This window comes from Cottoperca gobio, chromosome 12 (genome assembly GCF_900634415.1).
Source record: "Cottoperca gobio chromosome 12, fCotGob3.1, whole genome shotgun sequence".
Lineage (NCBI taxonomy): Eukaryota > Metazoa > Chordata > Actinopteri > Perciformes > Bovichtidae > Cottoperca > Cottoperca gobio.
Genome location: NC_041366.1, coordinates 2,309,049 through 2,319,100, shown reverse-complemented (window position 1 = coordinate 2,319,100; position 10,052 = coordinate 2,309,049). Strand labels below are relative to the sequence as shown.

Here is a 10,052-nt window from a genome sequence, read left to right as displayed (position 1 = left end):
ATGATAGGGTAGATTCATACTCTGGATCCTCACCATGCGGAATTGCACATTGATTGATGTTCACAGGGGTGTCGTCAGCAGGGAAATTCGTCTGTGGGGACACTACCGGTAGCTGAGGACTCTCCCATCCGGACATCGCCCTGCCATCCAGATCACTGCCATCGTCTGAGCCAGGTTGGTCACTCTTGTCTTTGGTGGACAAGGTCGCCCAGTTGAACTCATCTGGAGACCTGGAAGATTCACCCAACTGGTTGGCTAAGGAAGCCAGGTCGGTCAAGGAGCTAGGAAGCTCTTCGCCATTACCTGCCTGTAATTCTGGACTCACCACTCCGGGGACACTGCTTCCCCCAACCCGTAGTCGGGAAGGTCGAACTCGACTCTGAATACGTCTCATACAACGTATTTTGCATTAGCTTCGATCTGTAACGATGTGTCAGGGTTAAGGTTAAACACTACTACTGGTAAGGGTGATGTTCTCCAACGTCTCAATAAAAAATAAAAAAAAATAAAAATTATAATAATAAAAAAAAAATTAAAATTGTAACCAAAATTAAAGAATTTTTTTTTAATTAAAATGTAAAATTAAAATAATGATATTGAATAAAATTAATAACAACCAAAAGACAATATAATTGAAATAGAAAAATCCGGACTAAAAGCCAGTAAGGGAGTTTAACCGGAATGTATCCCTGCTGCAAGGACAGATTGCAAATAAAGAAGTGTTTTCCTATTCGGAACCATTTAATTTGGCCGTGCTATTGGACAACTCAGCAACTTAACATTTTTTTAATTATAATTTAATGTTCTTGAATAGTAACTAAACATGCTTGAAATGTACATTACCTTATAGAACTGAAACTTAACATTATAGACTTGCAACTTCACATTCTAGAATAATAACTTAACTTTCTAGTACGGTATCTTAACATGCTAGCATTGTAACTCAACATTCTAGAACTGGAACCTAACCTACTTGACTTGTATCTTAACATTCCATCCATCCATTCATCGTCTACCACTTATCTGGGGTCGGGTCGCGGGGGCGGAAGCTCCAGTAAGGAACCCCAAACTTCCCTTCTCCGGGACACATCCGGCAGCTTCAACTGGGGGATCCCGAGGCGTTCCCAGGCCAGTGATGAGATATAATCTCTCCATCGAGTCCTGGGTCTTCTCAATATTCTAGAAATGTAACTCAACATTGGAATCAGCTACAATGAGATGATGCTTGAACTATAACTTAACATGCTAGCATTGTAACTCAACATTCTAGAATTGTAACATAACCTTCTTGACTTGCAACTTAAAATTGTAGAACTGTAACTTAACATTTTCTTAATTTAACGTTCTTGAATAGTAACTAAACATGCTTGAAATGTACATTACATTCTAGAACTGTAACTTAACATTATAGACTTGCAACTTCACATTCTAGAATAACAACTTAACTTTCTAGAACGGTACCTTAACATGCTAGCTCAACATTCTAGAACTGGAACCTAACCTACTTGGATATAGCAAATCCATGTAAGGGAGTTTAACCGGAATGTATCCCTGCTGCAAGGACAGATAGCAAATAAAGAAATAAAGAAGCGTTTGCCCATTCGGAACCATTTATTCTGGCCATGCTATTGGACAAGTCAGCAAAATGGTAACTAGTTGTGTCATGTTAGCATTGGTGGTTCAGTGGTAGAATTCTCGCCTGCCACGCGGGAGGCCCGTGTCCGATTCCCGGCCAATGCAACTGGGCTTTCATTTCTTTGGCAATAGTCCTTTCCGCAAATTGCAACGTGTGATGCTTGAACTATAACTTAACATGCTAGCATTGAAACTCATCATTCTAGAATTGTAACATAACCTTCTTGACTTGCAACTTAAAATTCTAGAACTGTAACTTATCATTTTCTTAATTTAACGTTCTTGAATAACGCAAAATACGCACCGTTGTGACGAAAAGAGAGCTGAGCCAGAAGGCAAAGCTCTCAATATACCGGTCGATATTCGTTCCTACCCTCACCTATGGTCATGAAGGCTGGGTCATGACCGAAAGAACGAGATCACGGGTACAAGCGGCCGAAATGGGTTTTCTCAGACGGGTGGCTGGCGTCTCCCTTAGAGATAGGGTGAGAAGCTCAGCCATCCGTGAGAGACTCGGAGTAGAGCCGCTGCTCCTTTACGTTGAAAGGAGCCAGTTGAGGTGGTTCGGGCATCTAGTAAGGATGCCACCTGGGCGCCTCCCTAGGGAGGTGTTCCAGGCACGTCCAGCTGGGAGGAGACCCCGGGGAAGACCAAGGACTCGGTGGAGAGATTATATCTCCTCACTGGCCTGGGAACGCCTCAGGATCCCCCAGTCGGAGCTGGAGGATGTGGCCCGGAGAAGGGAAGATTGGGGTTCCTTACTGGAGCTGCTGCCCCCGCGACCCGATCCCGGATAAGCGGTAGACGATGGATGGATGGAATAGTAACTAAACATGCTTGAAATGTACATTACCTTCTAGAAAAGTGGTAGAATTCTCGCCTGCCACGCGGGAGGCCCGGGTCCGATTCCCGGCCAATGCAACTGGGCTTTCATTTCTTTGGCAATAGTCCTTTCCACAAATTGCAACGTGTGATGCTTGAACTATAACTTAACATGCTAGCATTGAAACTCATCATTCTAGAATTGTAACATAACCTTCTTGACTTGCAACTTAAAATTGTAGAACTGTAACTTATCATTTTCTTAATTTAACGTTCTTGAATAGTAACTAAACATGCTTGAAATGTACATTACCTTCTAGAACTGTAACTTAACATTATAGACTTGCAACTTCACATTCTAGAATAACAACTTAACTTTCTAGAACGGTATCTTAACATGCTAGCTCAACATTCTAGAACTGGAACCTAACCTACTTGTATCTTAACATTCTAAAACTATAATTTAAGATTGTAGACTTGCAACTTCACATTGTAGGATTGTAACTTAACTTTCTAGAAATGTAACTAAACACGCTAGAAATTAAACTCAACATTCTAGATCTGTACATTAAAAATCTCAAACTTAGCATTATAGACTTGCAACTTCACATTCTAGAATTGTAACTCAACATTCTAGAAATGTAACTCAACATTGGAATCAGCTACAATGAGACACACAGAACCTTAGGGTGTACCAGGAAAGATGTTATGTGGTGTGTGGTAGGTTCTGACTCCTTGTGATTTGAAAACTCTGGTGAGATGCTATACAGCAAATCCATGTAAGGGAGTTTAACCGGAATGTATCCCTGCTGCAAGGACAGATAGCAAATAAAGAAATATAGAAGCGTTTGCCCATTCGGAACCATTTATTCTGGCCATGCTATTGGACAAGTCAGCAAAATGGTAACAAGTTGTGTCATGTTAGCATTGGTGGTTCAGTGGTAGAATTCTCGCCTGCCACGCGGGAGGCCCGGGTCCGATTCCCGGCCAATGCAACTGGGCTTTCATTTCTTTGGCAATAGTCCTTTCCGCAAATTGCAACGTGTGATGCTTGAACTATAACTTAACATGCTAGCATTGAAACTCATCATTCTAGAATTGTAACATAACCTTCTTGACTTGCAACTTAAAATTCTAGAATTGTAACTTAACGTTCTTGAATAGTAACTAAACATGCTTGAAATGTACATTACCTTCTAGAATTGTAACTTAACATTATAGACTGCAACTTCACATTTTAGAATAACAACTTAACTTTCTAGAACGGTATCTTAACATGCTAGCTCAACATTCTAGAACTGGAACCTAACCTACTTGTATCTTAACATTCTAAAACTATAATTTAAGATTGTAGACTTGCAACTTCACATTCTAGGATTGTAAGTTAACTTTTTAGAAATGTAACTAAACACGCTAGAAATTAAACTCAACATTCTAGATCTGTACATTAAAATTCTAGAACTTAGCATTATAGACTTGCAACTTCACTTTCTAGAACTGTAACTCAACATTCTAGAAATGTAAATTAGCATTATACATTCTGCAACTTCACATTCTAGAATTGTAACTCAACATTCTAGAAATGATACTCAACATTGGAATCAGCTACAATGAGACACACAGAACCTTAGGGTGTACCAGGAAAGATGTTATGTGGTGTGTGGTAGGTTCTGACTCCTTGTGTTTTGAAAACTCTGGTGAGATAGCAAATCCATGTAAGGGAGTTTAACCGGAATGTATCCCTGCTGCAAGGACAGATAGCAAATAAAGAAATAAAGAAGCGTTTGCCCATTCGGAACCATTTGTTCTGGCCGTGCTATTGGACAAGTCAGCAAAATGGTAACTAGTTGTAACATGTCAGCATTGGTGGTTCAGTGGTAGAATTCCCGCCTGCCACGTGGGAGGCCCGGGTCCGATTCCCGGCCAATGCAACTGGGCTTTCATTTCTTTGGCAATAGTCCTTTCCACAAATTGCAACGTGTGATGCTTGAACTATAACTTAACATGCTAGCATTGAAACTCATCATTCTAGAATTGTAACATAACCTTCTTGACTTGCAACTTAAAATTGTAGAACTGTAACTTATCATTTTCTTAATTTAACGTTCTTGAATAGTAACTAAACATGCTTGAAATGTACATTACCTTCTAGAATTGAACTTAACATTATAGTACTGCAACTTCACATTCTAGAATAACAACTTAACTTTCTAGAACGGTATCTTAACATGCTAGCTCAACATTCTAGAACTGGAACCTAACCTACTTGTATCTTAACATTCTAAAACTAGAATTTAAGATTGTAGACTTGCAACTTCACATTCTAGGATTGTAAGTTAACTTTCTTGAAATGTAACTAAACACGCTAGAAATTAAACTCAACATTCTAGATCTGTACATTAAAATTCTCGAATTTAGCATTATAGACTTGCAGCTTCACATTCTAGAACTGTAAATTAGCATTATACATTCTGCAACTTCACATTCTAGAATTGTAACTCAACATTGGAATCAGCTACAATGAGACACACAGAACCTTAGGGTGTACCAGGAAAGCTGTTATGTGGTGTGTGGTAGGTTCTGACTTGTGTTTTGAAAACTCTGTTGAGACGCTATACAGCTAATCCATGAAAGGGATTAAAAATAAATGAAAAACGCAAAATGCAAAGGGGCTCTAGTAAACGGTAAATGCCGAAAATGTATAGCAAAAAACTCGTAATACTAGCAGATAGCTTCATGATCATACCGAGGATCTGATCCCTATTGATCATTTCTAAATTTTTGGCCCGCATAAATATGTTTCCTCGGCCTTGTCCGCCCATCCCCTTTGTGTACCACATATAGGTGCACACTACAAAGATGCTGGGTTTGCCTATTGAAAAGAACCCTTCTAACAACCTGAGTGTGATAATGCCGACCGAAAAAACTGTTAAGGATTTAATTCATACCTTTCAACCCTCCCGTTTTTCTCGGGATTATCCCGTATTTTTACTTCTATCCCGTTTTTCTCCCGTTAAAATATTTTCCCGTAATTATTCCGTATTATTAACCTTTCAAAAAAACAAAATAGGCCTAATTAAAAAAAGGTGTAAAGTGGCCACCGGTAGAGCAGATGGCAGTATTATGTTTAACTTTAGCTGAAAAAGGTTATCCGCCAGTAAATATACAGAAGAAGAAAACAGGAACAATAACACAGAAGAAGAAGACGAAAACATATGGATGAGTCACAGTGAACGGGAGATAGATGGAGACGCAGTTGTACCTGCCAAACAAGTTAAAACTTTATGTAAGTACCTGGCCAAATGGGAGGATACCTTCCCTTATTTATTAAAAGCAGAGTCGGGCAAACTCGTGCTTTTTGTAAAGTGTGCCATTCAGATGTTAGCATCGCACATGGCGGAATAAGCGATGTTCGCCAGCAAGAAAAATCGTCCAAGCACAATCACGCCAAGAGGCACAAAAACATACACTGTCAATGACTTCATTTGTGACAAGAACTGTTTTGGAGGCAAACCAAGTGACCAAAGCTGAGGGAAAGATGTTGATGCTTTGCGTTAAAAATAATGTAGCCTTCAGCTTCTGCGTTGATTTCAGTCGCAGTGTAGCGGAATTGTTTCCCGACTCTGCCATTGCAAGGAAGTCCTCGTCGGGGGAAACAAAAGCCACACAACTCATCAATCATCAAATAAATTGCTAATAACTCATCAAATAAAATACATAAATCTTATAAACATGTCTGTACAAGTAATACATACTTTAAATTAACATGTATTTCCTGAATGTATATACCCGTCCCTTATGTGTTTACGTTTACATTGGTGGCTGAGAGCTGTTAAAGTATGGGCGGAGTCCGGCAAAAAAATCCCTTATTTTGAAATTCCAATGTTGACAGGTATTATTTTAATTAAATCCTGCAATGTTTATCTTGCTACACCTGTAACCTGATGTAAAATTACTTTCCACATTTTCAGTAAGGCACCGAACATGACCACACAGTCGGTAAAAGAAAGCGCCACGGCGTATGAACTAGGTATCCATGAAACGGCTACCGAGGCCACTATACCTGCAAGACTGCCAACTGTTGTTTATGCAGTAAATAAAAAAATTGCCAGGTAGACAGGTAAAATCCACCCAGAGGAAGTCGCAATCCCATGGAATCCCCTTTTTATATTCAGTAAAGTGTACAAAAAACCCAATATTAATCCACTACTAAGGGGGTAGCCCCATCTCTGAGTAAGCCACAATAACATAATTATGGAAATACAAACATCTTCGTCCGTGGGGTGTGAGCTATTATTTTCTGACATAACTCATATTTAACGTAAAATACTAAATACTAAAAGAAAACGGCGTCACACTCAAGTTTTGCACACAGAAATATTAATAAAAACTTGATAATAAGAGTATAGGTAAGGTATTTGAGAAAAAATATTTAAAATCCTTAAAATAAAACCCAAATTCTTGAAGGTGACTCCACCCTCTCTTGAGCGCTAAAAGCCTCGATAAAAGGCTTTTAAAAAATAACCAGAAACATTTTCAACTAAGGTATAACAAGAATAAAAAACGATCAAAATATAAAGTTCTCGGTTGGGATTAAAACCTTTAACAGAGGGTATATGGACAATACCTCAAAGAGACCCAAGACCAAAACGGTCAAAGTCATAAACTTCCACTCAATCGTGAAGTAATTAAAGTTTGTTAAATAAAAACTTTAGAAGTTACCAACAATTTAAATTTAAAGTTTCAAAGATTACAAAAAGGATCATTTCTGCAAAGCAGGTCTACCCCTTTGGGTGGGAATAAACTAAGAGTAAGGTAGTAAAATAAACTGCTTTTATAATAAAAGTTCAAAATAAAGCAAAATAAATATACTTATATTAACATGAGCACCAAACAATGATCAATAGTCTCAACAAACAACAAAAATAAAAAGGATAAAAGAATTAAAATGTTTTGAATTCAAAGTCAAAAGTAAAGTAAAACACAAGTCAAAGTCAAAGTCTAAGCGGAGCTAAAGTTAAAGTTTAGTCTGATAATGATCCTACCAGTTCTGCAAACGGGTTCGAGGTGTCAAGACTCTTGGGGAGACAGCACCACTTAACTGGAGGTGACTCCCCTCCTACTTCCATCATGGACGGTCATGGACGGTCCCTCAGCCATACTTGTTTAGAATCACAAGTAGTCACGCCCTGGTCCTTTTCCTTTTTGTTGCAGCGGTGCGGCCTCTAGGTTTGTTACCTGCGGTCAACAATTTAAACAGGGCCACTACACAAACTTGAAACTGTGAAGTAAATAAACTCCTGATTGTATTGTGTCACATTTAATGATTATCACATGTACTCGTCCACCTCAATCAAAATGTATTATTGCACAACATGTATTTCTGCACAAATGTATAATGAGCACTATATTAGTTATGAATGTGAAGCACTGTAGGTTCTCTTCAAAGAGTTTCAGGTCTACCTCCATCTCGTCACAACAAGACTGCCCACCAAGGGGCATAACCGCGCCAACATGGACCAATGAGGGACGACGACACCCTTCTGTAGAAAATATAGCAAAATGTTTATGATGTTTTTGTACCACTTTCACTTTTACCAACAGACAGCTAACTGGCTCTTTATTGATTCGGACTGTGGACTTGGTGTGTGAAAGTGTTGAAAAAGCTGAGGGTATTTTTGAAATGCTGTCATCATCATTTTAAATAAATAAGTATCTTGATCAACTAGAAGTTTACTGGATTCATTTGAAAGGCAATCACAGCGCCCTTTGGGCTTCAAAACCCAACAAAACCTGGTGACCCTGACGTGATGATCTGAAAGTTCTGGACACGAGGGCGACTGGAAGAGAAGCCAGAGGAGAGCGTTTAATGATACTTATAACAGGCCTGAAAACAAAAGATAAGGTAAGCAAACCTGTTTTAAACGAAATTGCATTAGTTTACTGTAGGATAATAGTACTTGTAAGTATCAAAGAACACACTCTGAACGCTGTCTCATAAAATATACTATCCATGCTAAGTTTGCATATAATAAAGTGATGGTGACAAAGTTTTGAAAAATACTACATGAAACTGTGCACAGAAAAGGTTTTAAAAGTGACTCCGGTGTAAGAAATAAGGTTTTCGAGTAGCGCTCGATTTAATAGTGTAAGTTAAAATATCAAGTCTTTGGGAGAAAGCGCAGTCTGAGTGACTGATGGGAGTCTGTGGAGGAAAAGACCAAAGCGGCCTGTTCTGGCTAAAAAGAGAGAGCCTTAACAGTGAATATTTTGATGTGACTGCGTGGTGGAGGTTGACGAATTCCCCATTGTCTCACTATATATTTATTCATCTTCCGTAGACGACCATAGACACATAATTAAAGTAAGTAAAGGATTTTGAAGTGGTTTAAAAAGATTGCGGAATTCGGCTGTGTGAGAGAAGAGTGAGCTTCTCTTAGCGGGGGCTATAAAAACCCTATTTAATCCAACGATAACGGCATAAAACGAGTATCAATGCAGTGTGGTTTGGAAACTATATATTGATGAATGTGTGTGTGAGTTGTTGAAAAGCAATGTTGTTTGTAAGTGAATGAATTGAGACGTTAAAGTCAAGCTATTTTAGAGCTAACGGCTATACAGCTCCGGGCGCCCGCCTGAAGCTAAGGTGGAGCTAACGCTTGTTTTGTGATACATTTACGTTTGTAGCGGAAGAATTAACCATGCAAACTGACTGTTTGACTATCGATAGATAAAGGGGAATCACGGGAAGGTGTTGGTGTTATTAAAAGTTGAAAAAGTCTCACCAGAAGGAACTAGTTGGTACGAGTGCTTAACAAGGCCAGCAACTCGAGCGTGTAAAAACGGCAAGAAGCTGGAACAAACAGAACCTTGAGTCTCACGCTGAAAACATTTGGGGGTGGGAATTAAAACGAAGAATTTGTGTATTGATAAAAAGTAACAAATACAAAGCTCCAGCTCCAGGGAATGTACTCCTACTAAGGAATGTGCTCCCTGCAAAAGTAGTTTCATTGATTTGAAGTCCATTTCCTGTTTTTGTAATACAGTAAGTTCTCCACTAGGAGTTCCAAAGGGACAAAGCCGCAAGAAAAATTTGTAGTTTCATTGATTTGACTTGTAGTCCATTTCCTGTTTTTGTAATTCCGTAAGTTCTCCACAAGGAGTAAAATGTTTTTTGGTTTCCTGTACTATTGACCTTTGACCGAGTAAACTTAAGTTGAACTTTGAATCTCTTGTTGTGGATATATGCCTCCATCTGGTGGACAAAATTGAATTTACACCCAAAATTCAAATAACTACTAAGAGTTATAATTATAATAATTGTCATAAATTGCCCATTAGAGAAAAAGTTTGAATAAGTCCTGCCTTTGATTTACCTTTGATTATACTTATATTTCAGATTTACATTTTATGGTTTTGATTTCCATGTTTTCTTTTTATTTCTGATTTCAGATTTAAACTTGGGAGATTTACACTTCCAATTTTTATTTTCTATTTCAGATTTAAACGTAAACATTTTTTGATTTTTAATTTTATTTCTCGCTCAATTAATTTGAATTTTGAGTATCTCCACTGACTGAACAACATTTGAGGAA

At 38.4% G+C, this 10,052-nt stretch overlaps 3 non-coding genes across 3 annotated transcripts; all 3 read left to right on the top strand.

Moving 5' to 3' along the window:
- Positions 1–1,669: 1,669 nt before the first annotated feature.
- trnag-gcc (transfer RNA glycine (anticodon GCC)) lies at positions 1,670–1,740 on the top strand. Its single transcript has one exon. It is a non-coding gene; the product is annotated as a tRNA-Gly (tRNA).
- A 1,641-nt stretch (positions 1,741–3,381) lies between these two features.
- On the top strand, positions 3,382–3,452 carry trnag-gcc (transfer RNA glycine (anticodon GCC)). The gene has a single exon. It is a non-coding gene; the product is annotated as a tRNA-Gly (tRNA).
- An 865-nt stretch (positions 3,453–4,317) lies between these two features.
- Positions 4,318–4,388, top strand: trnag-gcc (transfer RNA glycine (anticodon GCC)). Its single transcript has one exon. It is a non-coding gene; the product is annotated as a tRNA-Gly (tRNA).
- Positions 4,389–10,052: the final 5,664 nt, after the last annotated feature.